Below are 18,526 nucleotides of genomic sequence, written 5' to 3' on the forward strand. Positions count from 1 at the left end.
GGTAGACTGTATCTTTGCATCTGGCCGTGTGAACGCACACGGCAGCCTAAAGACGAGGCAGACAATCATGAAAAGCACTAGCTGCTACTACCTCTACTAGAGGTTAAAATAAAAACTAAACACCATTGAAGATTGCATTGGAGGAGGAGGCGATGCTCTCCAGGAGCATCGACCCCTTGTCGGTGCCCTGTACGACGGTTCGAACCCCCACGCTGTTCAATGCCCTCAGATCAAAGCCCGAAAATCTCCCAGAATTCAACTTTTTTTTCCCGGAGCCGAGGGATGCAGCATTTGTATCTTTGATGAAGCTCATCTATTTTTCAAAAAAGTGACTTATACGTTTTGGTTTGGCTTCCTCAGCTCTGGGCTCGCGTATAACTCAGCCCAGTCAATCATAATGTATTTAATAATAATAATAATAATAATAACCATAATACTGAAAAGATGAGATTCTCACACAATACCAGTGAAACCACACAGAGGGTAAATTCATCATCAGCTCATGATGTTCTCATTGCGCTGTTTGCTTAACCCCAACAGTCATGCATAATTAATACGTTTCTTATTCCCTAATGAAGGCTGCCAACAGCCTTGATATCAATCCGTACACCACACACACACACACACACACACACACACACACACACACATACACACACACACACATCATTGCATGGAATGCTAATGACTAATGAGAGCAAAAAAGGTGACATCAACCAGTGTATGATATCTGAGGGCTCCACGTGTTAACCCATTCTGACCTGAGATCAGATTCATACGAGGTTTCCACTAGGACACACACTGGTCTGATTAACCCATTCTGACCTGAGATCAGATTCATACGAGGTTTCCACTGGACACACACTGGTCTGATTAACCCATTCTGACCTGAGATCAGATTCTAAAAATGTCAGTCGTTCTTCGATTTTTCAAAAATAGCAGACCTACAAGCTCGTAGCGTGCCACTCGGTGGCGCGCTATGAGCTTGTAGATCTGCTATTTTTCAATAGCTAAAGCATAACATGATGCGGACACCAAAACGGGTTCCCGTTCAGAATGGGTTAATCTCATTCTCTTCCACTAAACACAGAGGTTCTCCACCTGTGGGCCATGAGGATATATATGCAAGTGGGACCCCCAAATACTTGGTAAAACACTCCTATTCGCAACGCTAAAATAGCATTAATAAAAAATAATGAATAAGAACTTACAGAGTATACTTTGTATATGTTCCATTGATCTGAGCGCAATCGTTAAAGTATATAAACCTGCTCTGGAAACGCACAAGGCTTTCACCCATCTGACCACTTACAGAAAGTGGTCCGAGAACACTTTTTCCAAGATTCTCAAGAGGACTCTAATTGAGAAAAGGTTGACTTGAGAACCTCTGTAATAACCATATCTGCTGTTAATGTCAAGTTCTCTCTCTCTCTCTCTCTCTCTCTCTGTCTCACATAAACAAACACAGCACAGTACACACACACATTCATCTTTCAAGCCATCTTTGTTCTAAGAAGTTGAATAGAACAAAAGGAATCTCACACAGTAATTGAGTGTTATTCACTTCAGTTGTCTTATACTAACCTTGGACCAAACTTTTACTCATTGGACGTATTGTTTTTTTTCTTTTCAATCTGCTTCTACTGGAAATTGCCAGTAGTACTTGAACAATATTATCTGTGCTGTGCGAGTGTGCGTAGGCCTATATAATATGCAAGGTTTTTTATTTTCCCTCTCTTTTATTTTATTTTTTTGCTCCTCCGCCAGGTTCGTGTAGACGTGGTTATGAAAACAGTTTTGAAGGCAATCGATAGAGCTGTGAGCATGGCAACCTTTTGTACTCTTGCTGCTACTCTTGTTTACGAGCGGAGCAGCGATATGCAGCCTTGGAACACTTTGTTTAAGATGAGAACTTTAAAACGAGTGGTTCAACCCAATTGTTTTTGTCACATACCGGGAGACATACCTAACGGAGACACTGCCGGTCACCGAATGAGTGGCATGAATTCAAGGCTTCATGGGGCGTGTAGGCTAATTGACAGGAAACTAAATCATTTTTCTGGGCTGTATTAGTATTTATGTTGTGTTTTGTTGTTGTTATATAGTCCGTTGTGTGTTCCATGTCTCATAGTGGACCACAATGGAGAAAATAAACGAGGTTTGGGTTTTTTCGAATCCACAATGCCGCCATTTTGAATGGTGGCGATACTGGAGGGAGGAGCAAGTGTCCTACACAGCTAAAGTGGGGGGACAATTAAGTGTCCAACAAATTAACTGGACATGTCTCCTAAACGTGGAAAGTGAACTGCGTAATGACGACCAGTAAAAATAAAGTGTTTTTTTTTTTATCAGCAAGAGGAGGGAGTTTCTGGTCGGGTTCAGGTTGCCCAACACTGTTTAGTTTGGCATTAACATCCTGACTCTCCCGTTCACCCCTGCCTGTCAAAGAGGAGGGGGGGGGGGGGGAAAGGCTAATATGGAGACAAGGCACATGAGAGAAAGAGATACACAGAAAAGACACGGAGAGAGACAGAACGAGAGTGTAAAAGCCAGAGGCAACGTGCGAGAAGGAGAGTGAGAAAGAGCAGAGGATTCATTCCACACTAGCCCGTCTTATTTGACCTAAACCTGAGTATCCCATACCCCACCCCCCCCCCCTCCCCTCCCCTCCGGGCCCCTAGGAGCACAGATCAAACACGAGGAGTCCTTCAACACACCGCCCCAATTGTTCTTTCCCCCCTCCACTTTGAAATGAAAAGAATAAACATATTATCCCCAAACGAAACAGCCGAGCCCTGCATGTTTTTCCACGGCCCAATATCCTGTGCCGAGGAGAGAAAGAAGGCCCATGCAAAACAGGCAGGGAGCCTGAGAACTGGACGGAGCCGAGAGCGCACAGAGGGAACAGAAAAATCCCCCTTTCTTTCTTTTCGTTTTTTTTTTCCCTCCCTAAGAGACTGACGGAGGCATGGTGAGCTGGGAGAGAGGCTATGGAGACAAGAGAGAGAGGCTAAAGACAAGAGAGATGATACATTAGAGAGAGAGAGAGAGAGAGAGAGAGAGAGAGAGAGAGGATACATGTGAAAAAGACAGATGAGAAAGAGAAAGACAGACAGAGCGAGAGCAAGAGAGAGAGAGAAATAGAGAGAGAGAGAGAGAGAGAGAGAAACGCAATCCTGACTGGCGCGGGCCCAACAGCAACAAAAACATTTAGATAACCACGTTCAATAATGAATGATTTCAATGAGGACAAAAATTACATTTCCTCCAGATAACATGCTCCCTTCCCATAACAGGGCCGGCGGCGGAGCCCAGAAAACCCACGTCACGTCTTCTACGGCCGGCCGTGTGCTGTGTGTATATATATACGAGTATATATCGCCGCGTTTTAGGGCAGGGTATTGTAAGTAACTTTATTAGTAGCCTTTTAGCCCATTCTGACCGGGAACCCCTTTTGGTGTTAGCATTATGTTATGCTTTAGCTATTGAAAAATAGCAGACCTACAAGCTCATAGCGCGCCACCGAGTGGCGCGCTACGAGCTTGTAGGTCTGCTATTTTTGAAAAATCGAAGAACGACTGACATTTTTAGAATCTGATCTCAGGTCAGAATGGGTTAATCAGACCAGTGTGTGTCCAGTGGAAACCTCGTATGAATCTGATCTCAGGTCAGAATGGGTTAGGTTGCCAGAGACACAGGTTTACGGGGCTGTAGTACTATAGGAAGATAGAGCTGGCACCGCAGAGAGAGAAAGATATAAAGATATGAGAGAGAGAGAGAGAGAGAGAGAGAGAGAGAGAGAGAGAGAGAGCGCGATACAGGCCAGTCTGTGACATCTAGACTAGAGCCTCAGCTGGGGGAAGAGCTACAAATCACAGTCCAGGCTCGCCTCAAGGCCTGGTTCTACTTTGCATGTCCGTGTAGCCGCGAGGGTCTGTACATACATACACACATACTACTATCTGGTGTGTCTGCCAGCGTACTGCAGACGTTCAACACATGCACGCTACAAATCAAAATGGCAAAAAAAAAAAAAAATCTGCCGCACATACTTCTCCACTTCTGCACTGCACTGCACTGCACACTCTTTCATCTGCCGCTCCGATTGTCACGGAGATTTCTCCCCCATGAATTGAAGCACATTTTGCTCGTCTTTATAGGGCTTTTTTAACTATTTAGAGTTACGCGGCGGATGCTACGGTATAGCGAGTGACAGATCTACTTACTCAAAGACGTCGCGGCCATTTTGCTTTTCTGGCACATGTGCAAGAGAGTGCGGTATACAGAAAGTCTGGGAGGCACTTGAATGTCCACGCGAGCACGGACATGAGCTGGTGGTGACAAAAATAAATGTATGTGAGGGTCAAAGTGGGGTCCAGGAACTCTCAGGGTTTCCTGAGGCCCTTCTAAATTGACAGTATATAAATGAAACCATTTGGTTCCAGTTGTATATACGGTCAGAGTTAAGGGGGGAGTCCTTGTAATCTAAAGGTTTAGGTCCCTAGCGGACCTTCCGCGGGCTAGGAGGTGGTTGTGGGAAGTATAATTTGGCCTTCAGACTCCACCGGCATGCAGGGTAGTGGCTTCAAGTGATGGTTTTTAGACCAAAGCGACGCTCAGTTTCATAACCAAGCGATCACAGCTGCACACCACACTTGATCTTCACAGGTGGTGTGGGTCACTCCAAGAACACCATTACCCCCCGCCCCACACACACACACACACACACACACACACACTTCTGTTTTACAGGTGCAAGTGTGTCGAGTCGATAGAGGATGAAAAGCATGGAAATAATAAAGTGCAAGGAAATGATTCAGAGTGTGTGTGTGTGTGTGTGTGTGTGTGTGTGTCTTGTGTTACTAATAGGGTCAAACAAGTATACTGGTAGTAGAATTTGATAAATAGACCTTGTGAGGAAAATGTTCCTGGTTCTCAAGAGAAATGGTTGTTTTATGGTTTTCCCAAAAGAAAAAAGGGGATTACGGTTAGGAAAGGATTCAGAGTAGGGGTTAAACTATAAGGATTATAGGCATTTAGAGGCAGCGCTGTGTGCATTGTGAGCTTGTAGATCAGCTATTCGTGGCTTTTGGGTTATGATAAACAAAATGTCGACTCATAAAGTCCCGGTCATAAATTAATGTTTTGGGGGATGTCCTCAAAAGTAGAGTAATACTGTGTGTGTGTGTGTGTGTGTGTGTGTACTGTGTGTGTGTGTGTGTGTGTGTGTGTGTGTGTGTGTGGGTGTGTGTCTTTTTTTTTTGTCCGCTGGCACGTTTCCTCCTTCCTATTAGCATATGAAAAGGCAAGGGAAGGCGTGCAAAAGGTCACCGAAAGAGGATCCTGTCCAATGAGGGACAACAAAAAAACAGGCCACTCCGCTCTTTGTGGCGTTCCATGTTCGCTGTGCAACCCCCCCCCCCCCCCTCCTCCTTCCCCCCATAACCAGAACCCCCCTTCCCCCCCCACCCCCCCCATACTTCCATACACCAGATGTAATAGCTGACCATGACGGTTCATCATAAATCGTGCCACCCAAGACCGGTCGGGTCACACGCAATTCACAGCAGGCGGCAGCGATTCTTATTTTACCACACACACGCCCCATGGACAGTTATATCACGATATGTTCAACCAAATACCTCAATATACCTGTACTGTAGCTATTGTGGGAGAATGTCAATTTCACAAGATATTTGTAAACAAAGAGATTTCTTATATACTAATCAATAATGTCTATATAATAAAATAACTTTAGCGATACAATGGAACAGCCAGAGCAGTATAAGTCAAGTTCAGAGATGTACTGTAATGTAGCTTTTTTTCTCCTGAAAGCAGGTAAAATAGACCACGTACTGTATGCCATATCGCGATATTATCAAAACATCCCAGACAATATCTAGTCTCATATCACGCAATATCAATATCGTTGTTGTTGTTGTTGGGCCACAACCTCTTATCTCCACGTCTTGTAATGTGCTTTCTTTTTAGAAATGAATGTCATACTTCACCAATACTACAGTAGTGTCACACAAAAGTAGCAAAGATAGCTGATCTACAAGCTCCAAACATGCCGTGTTAACACCACGTTTTGGGCTTGTAGATCTGCTATTCTTTGCTAATATTTGTCCTGAAAACGAACAGTTTACTTTTTCCATCGACAACATGTATGTGCCACGCGTGCGCACGCACAGTAAGGTGCAAGAAACGCACCTGCCCGGCGTGTACCCGCCCAGTAACAGGAATCCACAATTCCCTCTACTTAGACGACATCCCTCGAAACCCCTCGCCAAACATCTCAATAAAAAAATAAAAAAGGTGGAAACATCAGCCCCGGACCAGCGTAGTAGTTGTGCTTGTAGCTTCCTTCCCATGTAAATGCTACCTCCAGTCACATGCGTGCACTTCATAATTGCACACTCCAGTGCTTTGGGGGCTGTTGTTTAGTATATACATGGGAGGCTTAGGCAGCCGGCCGGGGAGTTTACCGGTCTCCGCGGCAGTGGCTCTATTATCATACACATTACCTCACGTGACAGCTGCCATCTGCAGGCATCCATCCACACACAGAACGGGCAGGAAAACACCCCCCCCCCCCCCCGTCCCCGTCCCCCTTGTTTCCGGGGGTCCGGCGCGCCGCCGCCCGTCTCTCGACCAAATAAAACTAAAATATACTCTCTCCCTCTTCTCTGTGTCTCTCTCTGTACCGGCAATCTGAGACCGGACACAGGGAGGTAACCCAGAAGGGAGAGGGAGAGAGAGAGAGAGAGAGAGGGGTAGAGCATTTCATCTCTCTTTCATCTCTGTCACCCAGTCAAGCGTTCAATGCCCCATTCAGCGCCTGCCCGGCATTATGCAAAATAATGCTAATCCCCGTCCCCGTGCTTTCACACTTGTATAAACCGCCGTCCCTGCCTCTGAAAAGCAATTATATCAGTTTACGTTCCTGTCAAAAAACAGGATTAGCGCGCAAGTACTAGTAGCACCAAGCAAGGCCCCGTCTCCGTCCACCTTTGGCTCGCGGGGTCCACGGAATCATTCAATGTTTATCCTACTACTCCAACAACAACAATTGGCATTTGCTGCTCTGGGGCGGGATACGTTCAACCACTTAAAACCTATTTTATGTTGTTCCATGTACAAATAGCACAAAAATAGCTTGAGCTACAACAAGCGCCAAAACTCCATCGCATGCAACGACATCCAATTGTTTGTCTATTTTTTCGCCAAACGTTTGTCTATTTCTCGCCCCATTATTTATGACGTGCCGAGCCGCCACTAGGGTTCCTGCGGTTAAAAGACGTGTTGTAATTAGATAGTCGAGGGGGGGGGGGGGGTGGGGGGGCGCTGCGTTTCAAAGGGAGAGCTTCAGTCACATCGCGGCTGCTATCTGGGCTGCATGCACGCAGCGCGCCGCTGCCAGGACCTCCGTCGTGTACGCTAATCAGAAACAAATTTAACCATGTCGCTACACACAGACGCACCAGTCCCACTGTCAGCCCTGCCCTCAGCATGGTGCACACATGCATCCGTCTCTCTCGCTCATGCACACACACACATACACACACACACACACACACACACGTGCGCAAACCCACTCCAGCCGATTGCCACATTGCTGCCACATGCACACATAAGTTTACAAGCAGACACAGACACACACACACACACACACACACACGCCGGGAGAGGAAGAACGACAACGTATCATTTTGAATAATATGCAAATGTTCACACAAGTGGAACGTGTGTAAACAGGAATCATTGTGAGCTAGTCCAAGTCTCTCTCTCTCTCTCATATATTTTTGGGGGTGGACAGGAAGGTGGGCGTATCACCCCACCACACCCCACCCCACCCCACCCCAGCTGAGAGATCAGGGCACATTAGTCAGCACAATTAACCAGGTCACCATGGAAACTAATGAAATTTGGCAACGAGGGCCGGCCGGCGACTTCAATGACCTGGGCTGGTTATGTGTGCTAGCGTGGGGGGGGCTGGCCGCTTCGCCTCACACACACACACACACACACACACACACACACACACACATTACTCTCTGTTCTGCCATGGTGGCACAATGGAATCGCTTGTGTCTGGGCCCATATATACCCACCGGCGGTACAAGCTCACCGCCTGACAATTTGCATATGTTAATATAATTAAGTGCTAATTACACTAAAACTCCGCACATATTCACAAGCACCCTCCCCGGGAGCTATAGAGGAGCTTGATCCCATTCCACGTCTTTAACCCTCCTCCTCCTGATGTTGATGGGCGTGCGTGTGTGTGTGTGCGTGTGCGCGCGTGTGTGTGTGTGTGTGACTATACTTGTGAGGACCAAATGCCCCCACAAGTATAGTGGAATGTGAAAAAAGATGTTTGGACCATTTTCCTGATCCTCAGTGTCAAGACGTATTGTTTTATGGTTAAAAAAAATATATATATATATTTTTTTTTTAAAGAGACAAGTTTACAATGTGAAAAAGATTCAGGTAGGGGTTAGGTTTAGGATTTAGGACATTTTGACGTTTGGTTTAGGCCTTTAGGGATTAGAGATATAGATTTATTATGCCTGATTTACACTTAGTTGTGTGCTGCTGATCAGCTGATAAAGCTATACGCAACATGTTGCAGTGAGTGATATGCGTTGCGGGCTTGTAGATCTTACATATTTCGGCTTTAGGCTTATGGTTAAAAATTTCATACAAGAAAAAATTGGCATTCATAAATTCACTGTCTTAAAATGACGACGTCCTCGCAAGTATAGTAAGATAAACCTGTGCGTGCGTGCGTGTGTGTGTGTGTGCACTATAGTGCCCCAGGGCTGACACAGAAAGACCCCCCTCTTTTGAGACATGAAGCTGAGCCGATGCCGACTTCTCCCCCCACAGGCGTCCCCAGGCCAAGAGACCACAGCATTACCACTCATGCACACACATATGCACGCGCACACACACACACACACACGCGCACACGCACACGCACACACAAAAAATATATCATCCACCCTACATACATTTTCCTCCATTTCTTTTGTATTTTCTTTTACGTGTCAGATGTGCGTTCTGCTACATATAACCGTCCTAAAATTAAAAACACTACCATCTATGGGTACTCACAGGACACTCACAGTCAAATACAATCCACACACACACAAAAAAGTCTGCCTGCCTGCCTGCCTGCGTGCGTGCACGTGCGCGTGCGTGTGCGTGTGTGTGTGTGGTGGTGCTTTCCTGGTTGTTTCAGTGTCACACTGGGCTGAGAGACTCTACGTGATAGCAGAGGTATCTCGTTTCATCCGCTGCGTTCGTTCGTCCATCTTGTTTTAAAAAAGGCAGAAGAATCCCTGGATATGTTCACAACGGTGCTGCGACTCGCATGCAGCCTCGGCCACGACCGCAAAGACACTTTAGTCATCCGAGATGTTTGAAGGAGGCGGAAACATCTACATGACCCCTCCACCCCCACTGTGTGTGTGTGTGTGCGTGCGTGTGTGTGTGTGTGTGTGAGAGAATGGTGGACAGGCAGTTGTGCTTTTCACATCATAGATGGCCATGAATCCGAGAGGACACCAAAGCGTGATTTATAGTTGGTTACATGGCCTGTGTTTCACACCAATAATAGTAGACCTGCTACGACACATTGGGATTCGGGGAGCTTGTAGATCTGCCATTTTGGGGTGCGTGACGCAGCACACAAAATACCAAATATGAGTCAGGCATGAGCTTTGCTACGATTATATTATGACTCTTGTTGTCCTCCGTCTCTCTCTCCCTCTCTCTCCATGTCCAACTGTCCCTCGCTCACACTCTACCAGGGGTATGATAACCACTTGAACCTGAGCGTCCATATTATTCTGGGAGGGGGAACATTTAGCCAAAAATAGCAGATCTAACAACCCTGTAGATGAGCTATTTTGGGGGAAGAGATTTGGTATAGATTGGAGGAGCACACAGAGACCGAGTCCAGTTGTAACTCGGGTCCGTTTTACTGAGCATAGAGGGTTGTTTAAGTGGTTAAAACAGTCACCCTCCGCTGTTTAAGACTGAATGGAGGAGAAATCCCCTTGCACACAAAGATATGAAATATACACCAGTGCCACGCGCACGCACACACACACACACGCACACCAGATGGCACAGGAAGGAAGATTAAATAAACACACACACACACCTAGCAGACAGACAGACGTCTCTCTGTGCACTGTCCCTTAATGAATGTGTATGCGGAGCCACGGGTGCAGGACTCTCATTCGCTGGACTGTCAATAAGACGTAGCATTATGACTATGTTAATGCACTTCTCCCTCCCCCCAGTAATCACACACGCACACACACACACACACACACACACACACACACACACACAAGCCAGATGTTATATTGCACAAAAGGAGGAAATCTCTCGACGATGGGCTCCTATGCAAAAAAAAAATTTTTAAATTGAATAAAAGAAACGTCTATAGCAGAAGGAGAAGAAGAAGACAAACGTTATAGTGGTCGAAGTGTGTAGTAAGCTCTTCCATGCGCTCAACCGTGACGCTTGGTAATGCAGGTTTAGATGTAGACCTCTGTGTGTGTGTGTGTGTGTGTGTGCGCGTGTGTGTGCGTGTGTGCGTCATCGATGGGGGGGAGAAGGGTTGGTGGAGGGATGGGGGGGGCTCCCCCTCACTAATACCCACTACTCGGATTACCACAGCGTCTTAAGTATTCAACCGGACCCATATTTTCCCTTTCTGGCTTTTTAGCCAAATTAGCTGTCTTTACAGTGTAAAGCAGAATATAGCCCTCCTTACTAAAGGCCTATGGGGATCCACGCACGCCGACTTAAAAATGCAGCGATAGCCTTGTTGCAAAGCTCCTCTCTCTCTCTCCATTTATTTCTCTATCTCTCCCTCTCTCTCCATTTCTTTCGCTCTCCCTCCCTCTCTCTCCCGCTCCCTCTTTCTTGCAGCAAAAGGCTCCTAAATCAACCGGCCTCCTCTATTAGACGGGAGACTTATTGAGGTAGAAACCATAAAAAATGAAGAAGGGAAATTTAATCCCTGAAATATTGATTTGCACATTAATATCAGATAGGCAGAGGGCAATCTAGCCGGGTGGAAATGACACATTGTCGACCCCTAGGAGAGGCTCGAGCCAATCTTCTGGGCTGCATGTGTCGGTGCCCAGGAGTTATAGGACAGGCTCATCCCCTCCTGCAAGGCTCCCCCCTTACTATGCTCCTCTCCTCCTCCTCCCTCAAAACCCCCTCATCCATCCATCCCTCTCTCTCTGCTCTCCCCCCTACACACACACACACACACACACACACACACACACACACACACACACACACACACACACACACACACACACACACACACACACACACACACACACACACACACACGGTTTCCGAGGGCCCCTTAATGAAGGCTGTGAAGCTGAAATGCATTAGGGTTTAATAATCAAGAAGCATCTTAAAGCCAACAGCTATTGTCGTCGTCCCCCCCTCCCGTCCTCCCCCCCACACACACACACACACACACACACACACACACACCCCGTCTCATCCGTTGCTAATGGTAAAATGAAAAGTGTGTGCTGCTTTAATAACATGCAGAGAAGCACAAGCACACGCTCAGCCACACACACACACACACACACACACACACACACACACACACACACACACACACGCCTTTGCCATCAAGATCATCTCCGGAATGAAAAAACAAGAGGCCTGCTCTTGCAAACATAAAACTCTAAATTATCTCATTTGTAAGACAGCAGAAAAAAATAACACATACTAGCCTAACTATTCAGCCAGTGTGAGACAACGATGTCATTAACTGATGAAATGCAATGCAATTAGATATAGTGTCATCTTTTCTCATCATTTCACTTCTGCATGTTTTTGTTTTGTTTGTGTTTTGTTTTTTATACTATGGGACCTTTTTGTAATGTGATGCATAATTCGAAGGAAATGTAATTAAATATAATTGGCCAGGCACTAGAGCTCTGACACACACACACACACACACACACACACAAAAGTCTAGCACACACACACACACACACACCTCTAGCTCAAAATTACCAAGAGTCGGAAGTGTATCATTTTAATCACATTTATCTGATTTAATTCAATACATTTTAATTGTTTAATCAACAAAACTGTGATTGTTTCCCTAAATGTAAACATCAAATGTAGTCTATACAACTAGGCCTTCAGTCAACACAAAATACATAATAACAATAATAATAATGAATGATCACAATAATCATCATCATAATGTATTAATAATTTACATTGGAAAATGTAAATAGCACTATAGTATGGAGCAGCCTATTAACAATCCACATTTATTCATGTCCAATAATCCAGAGAATCTCGTATTTCCATAAAAAAGTGCTCTTAGTCTGAACGCATCGTATAATCCAAAGAACAACCATCGAAAAGTGTGGGGGGGTGAAGGGAGGGACTGGGACAATAACGTATATTTAGTGGATTAAATAAACAAATGCAGAAATCCGTAGAAAAATGTCTGGAAAGCCGTATACACAGCCCTGTATAAATTCCTCTGGCAGTTTATTCTAGACTAGGCGATACAGTACATTCGGGAGCGCACAGTCTCTCTTTCTCTCTCTCTCTCCCCCAGACACACACAGTCTCTATCCCAGACACACACACTGTGACACAGTCTCTCTCTCTCTCACACACACACGCAGTCACACACACTTACAGTACATACCCGGGTTTGAGACTGGCTAGCCTCTCACCGTGGCTTTTTTCCCTCTCTCTCTCTCTCCCTCTCTGCTCTCAATGCAAGCGATCGATGTCCCTGTCACTGTCGCGTCCCAATCCGAGCCAAGTCTCTCTACCTCAAACCAGCCATCAGGCGAAAAAAGCCAAGAACTCCCACCATCCGCCTCCTCTCTCTCTCTCTCTCTCTCCTTTCTCTCTCTCTCTCTCTCTCCCACTCGTCTCTCCCCCAAAAAAATATTAACACAAAACAATAGCCATCGACATCGCACACAGAAGCTTGCTGCAACAATCCACCTCGCTAGGAAAAGGAAGGACAATTCATTATGATGACGGAGAAATTATGACCTCCCCACTGAAGCGAGAGAGGGGGGGGGGAAACGGATCTGATTAGCCTATAAGGCAAATGGCAATGATGACACCGCCGAAGTTGAAAAAAGATATAATATACATGCGAGAGTTATATCGACACCTTATCTTCATGGTGTTGTTTTTCATGCCAAAGAAAAGAAAAATATGAATCCAGGAGTTGCTGCCTGCTGCTGCATGGCTCCATGGGGACGTGCTGCTACCGTAGCCTACACTCTCACTAGCCCGCAGATCGCGATCCCTTCCTGGGCGACACAGCCACCCACGCCTCGGTAGCGCCGGGGAGACGACTTTACGCGCAGCAGGTAAACGACACTTGAGAGAGAGAGAGAGGTGTGGGGGGGGGGGTTCTCATCTAAAACGTGCTGCTCGTGTGAACGCATTAACGATCAAAAAGGGCGTTTTTGTTTTAAAATAATAATTCTCTAACACACCATGATGTCGATGGGATGGGGAAATGGTGGTGTCGAGTGACTGATCGTGTCACCCACCTCCTCCTCGGCTTATGAATGTGCCTCGGCTCGGACTCGCGGATCGAGGTGCATAATATGATGTGTGTGTAAACCAGATGGACGTTAATATTGCGCTAGTATGCGCCTTTTTGGATCAAAAACGTGGTTTGGGAGCCGAGAGGACTGTACAAGGTGAGGGCTATACGGTGCCGCTGGTGGAGGAGGAAGAGGAAAAAGCCTCTCGGGCTGCACTTGAAAAAACGAGGCGAAAAACACGGACATGAATGTCCGAGCGATCCGGACCTTTATGTGAAACCACAAGCCACAAAGAAAGGACACACTGACTGACACAACAACGGCTCCTTTTGTTCTAAAAAGAGGTGCAATAATCTGCTCGGTCGGTCCACTCTGGACCCAATAACAACCCTTTTAGAATGTAAACTTTGAAGAAGGCAGGTTTGTGGTTGTGGGGAGAGAGAGGTATATCGGCTATGGTAGGCGAGACTGCATGGGCTCGATGTGGTCCATCGCGAGGCGTCGCTAGCCGATCAGACCCGGGTCTAGCAGACAACGCGTTGTCGGCTAGATCGGGTCCGATCGGCAAGCGACAGGGAGTATCAAAAAGCATTATAAACCGCCGCGTTCGGACAGTTCGCTCGCGTGAACCCCTCCGACTCCAGGCTATAGCCCCTGTCAGTGAGTTCAGTCGCTTGTTTATTGTTAGTCAAAAGCTCCACAAAACACAACACACACACCACAGATCTACGAGCTAAAGAAACCATTACACCGCATCCAACAACACCTGTTATCCAATCCAACAACACGCACACAACCCCGTGGCAAACCGTTCGGCGGAGGAGATCCGCCGAGAAAGATAATCGATACTCGACCTAAATTTAACACCGACCCTACTCAATAAAAGTTAAAGGGAGGAAGAAGAAGAGGAGAGAAGAGGAGAAGGGATAGGGAAAAAAACTTACTTTCTTCCCCCAGCTCCGTCCAGTCCACACACTAAAGATCCGCTCCGAGAAGAATCTCTTTGCTTTTGGTTTTTGGTTTTGTTTTAGGAAATAAAGCAGGAAAAAAGTCACATCCAGGCGGCTCGCGTCGCGGTAGAATTTGACAACAACAACAAAAAAGGGCGAGGGGGGAAAAAAATCAAAAACAGGGAAAAATAATAATCCTCCAACTTTATGACTGGTAGGGGGGAAAAAGGAGCAAAAAAAATACAAATGTCAAAGCGTTTTTAGAAAGCTATGGTCCTTTTCCTTTGGGTCCCGTACGTCCCCCCCGGTCGGTTAAAAGAACGTGTCCGACAGGCTTGCCTCGCACTTCGGCTTGTGTGGAGCAGGAGCTCTGGTGGAAAAACCGGAGGAAAGGAAATGAAAATCCGATATGTCTTTATTCTGCTAATTATTATCGTTTTAGCCCCCTGTTTAAAAAAAATGGCTGATTAAGTTGAGTGCGCATGTCTTTGTGTGTCTATTCCCGATATGCACTCTGGGAATGGAAGAGAGAGGGCGAATGAGAGAGGGAGGGAGGGAGCAAGAGAGAGAGAGAGAGAGGGGAGAGAGAGAGAGAGAGAGAGAGGAGAGAAGTGTAATTAGTGAGTTGATCAACAGTCTCCACATTGCAAATGACGCGCCCGCCGGAGCCCGGTGCGCGCACGCACGCACACACACACACGCATACGCACGCGCGCAGTCGCGCACACTGAGCGCGTGCGTGAAAACGGAACCTAAAAAATGATCTAATGAGGAAAAAATCTTTGTTAGGGTTTTATTTTCATAGTACGGCCGAAATGATAATGTAAGAACAATGAGAAACGGCTTCCATGCTCACCATAACAGGCTAGGCTGACTCTGAAAGTCATCTCTAAAAAAGATGGCTGTTGGACTGACGCATAAAATTCATCATAACACCAGCTCATTTTTTTTCCTCCTTCTACTTTTTAACAAAAACTGCGTTTTAATGTTTTGTAACTTGAGGGTTCTTTGATTATTATGGATATTGTTTGTTTTATTTTATTTATTGTGATGATAATGCATGATCTATTCATTTAGACTTAGAGGGAATTCTGTTTTTGTTCGTGTATATTCTGTGGAATACCAATATAATATCTGAGTTTTAGCTATAAGTCAGGCGTATAGTTCAATACAATATATTTCTAAACCGGTTAACATTAAAAAATTAAATAGAACAAAACTAAATAAATAAAAACTATTATCTTAATATAGACTGGCGCGCACGACACAATACAGGCCTATAACATTTGGACACCACATGTGAACGGATTATAGATTTCTATACTCAGCGCGAGATAAACGCATCAAAAATACCTGTACAATATTTACACGATATTGTTGTTAATGATAGACCTATAGTCTATTTTTATTTTATTTTTATAGCGAATTTTCTCGTGGTGAGAAGAAGATGCATGGCTGTGTATAATATAGCCTATGCTAGTTTGTGCTGTACATATAAGGCGTGTGTGTGTGCGTGGCACAAACATTCACAAGCATTGGGGAAAAATCAAAGCTGCGAATGCGATGCATCAAAGTATAATCCACCGAACTCATCACTGCCCTTTCGGGACCTCCGGGGCCCGTGGCGGGTTCAATAGAGCCAAGCCGAACAATCCAATGCCAGGGTCACACACAAAATCCCCCCCCCTCTCTCTCTCTCTCTCTCCATTCAAAAACCTCCATTCACACGCGTATACATTTAGTGTCTTTACAATGTGTATTGGTCTGTTAGTCCCCTTTCCCCTTCAATGCAAACCGTTTACTGTGTGTATGTGCTATTTCCCCCTTCTATACCCTCTCTTAATAGTCGCTTTTGGGCACAAGAGGGGAGACTTTTTAGCCCCGGTCGGTGTCAATCGGGGGAGAAAATCAAGAGATCTGTTCTCCTTCATGGGGAAAAAAAAAAAATCGAAGCTGGGGGTGAATTGACTGCATGAGCCGGGGCTTGTGGATGTGATGATAAGGCTGCTGGCAGTGAACTATAGCACTCCACTCCACAGTCACATTGACTGGATAGGATAGCCTATACTCTACTGCACCCGATCCGTACCAGGAGCCAGCAGACCCCCAGCCCCTCGACCCACCCGGGGCTGTTTACTCTAGGACTCGCACTGCTCGCTCTTGACAAGGCAAGCAAGGGGGCTTGATGGTGGGCTGAGAGAGAGAGGAACAGAAGCGGATCTCTGCGCTATATAGCCACTTAAACCCTCTGTTCTCTATAGCAGGCTACCTGAGAGTTACTATATAGGGCTACTACTGTACTTGGACTGCCTTTTCCCTGAACTGCAAGCTCACAGCGCATAGTGCGTTGTGGGCTTGTAGATCGGGTATTTTTTTTGGGAGGGGGGGTAATACCCCCGCCCCCCCCCATCCCAGTCTATGGATGCTGGGGGGGTTACACAGCCTCCGTCCAGTTCTCCGGGGGAATCCCAAGCCACCGACCCCTGCTGCAGGAGGCGTCGCTCGCATGCAGCGGGCTCGGAGAAGGGGGACTATCCGCGGGACGGACCATGCGAGCACAAAGTGCACCGTACGGAGCGAGCTTTCTCTGCTTACTTTGGATCCCGACGCTGTTGGAGTGGACTCGCAACGTTTGCCGGTTGTTATATTACGCTTTATACCGGCCGAATGAAACGGGAGGACTTTAGACATAACTCATGCAGGTTCCTATTTTTCTTTACGTGACCAGTCTTCATTTGTGAGGATGCATTTATTTTTTATTTTTTTTAAACTCTCTTTGTTAGATTCATTCTTGTATTCTTCTTGCACCCATATTTATAGCGGAGTTATGCTTGCTTTTTCTGTTTGTTTTTCCACTGAGAAAAAGGGAAAGTAAAGCGGATTTGAATAACTGTTAATAAGGCTATACTGCTTATCTTAACCTTCACCCCTCCCTCTCTCCCTCGGTACTCCCCACCCTCCCTCCCTCTCTGCCCGGGCAGACGATGCTCTTTCTCCGGGGGACTGCTTGACAATAGACCACCCTAACTAATATTTCGGTCTATTTCCATATCGCAGCATCCCCAATTAATTATAGATTCTTATCTGCAAACTATATAAGGGCTAGTGTGTGTGTGTGTGTGTGTGTGTGTGTGTGTGTGTGTGTGTGTGTGTGTGTCGCGCGCACACGCGTGCGCGTGTGTGATATAACCCAAATGAATGACCACAAAATCCCCTAGCTGTTGTTGGCTCACGCAATAAGGGGCGTTCTGCATGGCGCGTGATTAATTATCAATCATTCACGCGACTGTTGGCAATGTTTTTTTTTTACGAGTTATATTTGGATATAGCCCGAATTAAAATTTTGTATTGTAGCCATATGTGATCCCATGATGTTGTCTCTTTATATATGATCAATAACCATGAACTCTCCCCTGCATACAGGGGCGTCTGTCAGAGCTTATAGTTAATAGGGGGACCTATATTTGAAAATAAGTTATTCTATAAACTCAGTTTGAATTAGCATTCCATTTCCCCAACATGATGTGATGCATGTTCATTTTGCGTTTTCGATTTTAACAAAACAAAACAAACAAATGTATAAATATATAAATGTCGTTGTCCTGCCACGTACTTCAAAGAAGCGGCTGAGTGAGTGAGTGAGTGGCTAAAAACATGCAGCCGCAGCCAAAACGAGTGTTGCCCTATGCATCGGCGCCCTCGTGGGGCTGACTAGGTCACCGCGGGGGCTGGCTGACCCCGCTGCCTCCACACTGTCCACAGTCCACTCACAACACCACCTGACCCCGCTGCCATGCAGCACACTGACCCACTGGCCAACTGTCCTCCGCACACACACACACACACACACACACACACACACACACACACACACACACACACACACACACACACACACACACACACACACACACTGCAGCGCACACACATACACACCTATACTCATGACATATAGGCCATATGTCACAGACT

At 46.1% G+C, this 18,526-nt stretch overlaps 1 protein-coding gene across 2 annotated transcripts in view; it reads right to left on the reverse strand.

Annotated features, from left to right (window-relative positions):
- The window catches only part of zfhx4 (zinc finger homeobox 4), a 133,303-nt gene extending 118,271 nt beyond the window's left edge, over positions 1-15,032 (reverse strand). Inside the window, exon 1 of one of the 2 annotated variants that reach the window (XM_080793507.1) lies at positions 14,549-15,032. The gene's annotated coding sequence lies outside the window, so the exon portion shown is untranslated. Of the gene's footprint in view, positions 1-12,736; positions 12,836-14,548 lie in introns of those variants that run through there. The other variant, XM_080793508.1, reaches the window with a different exon arrangement.
- Between the last annotated feature and the right edge of the window lie 3,494 nt (positions 15,033-18,526).

This window comes from Protomyctophum bolini (assembly GCF_963924005.1).
Source record: "Protomyctophum bolini genome assembly, chromosome: 21".
Taxonomy (NCBI): Eukaryota; Metazoa; Chordata; class Actinopteri; order Myctophiformes; family Myctophidae; genus Protomyctophum; species Protomyctophum bolini.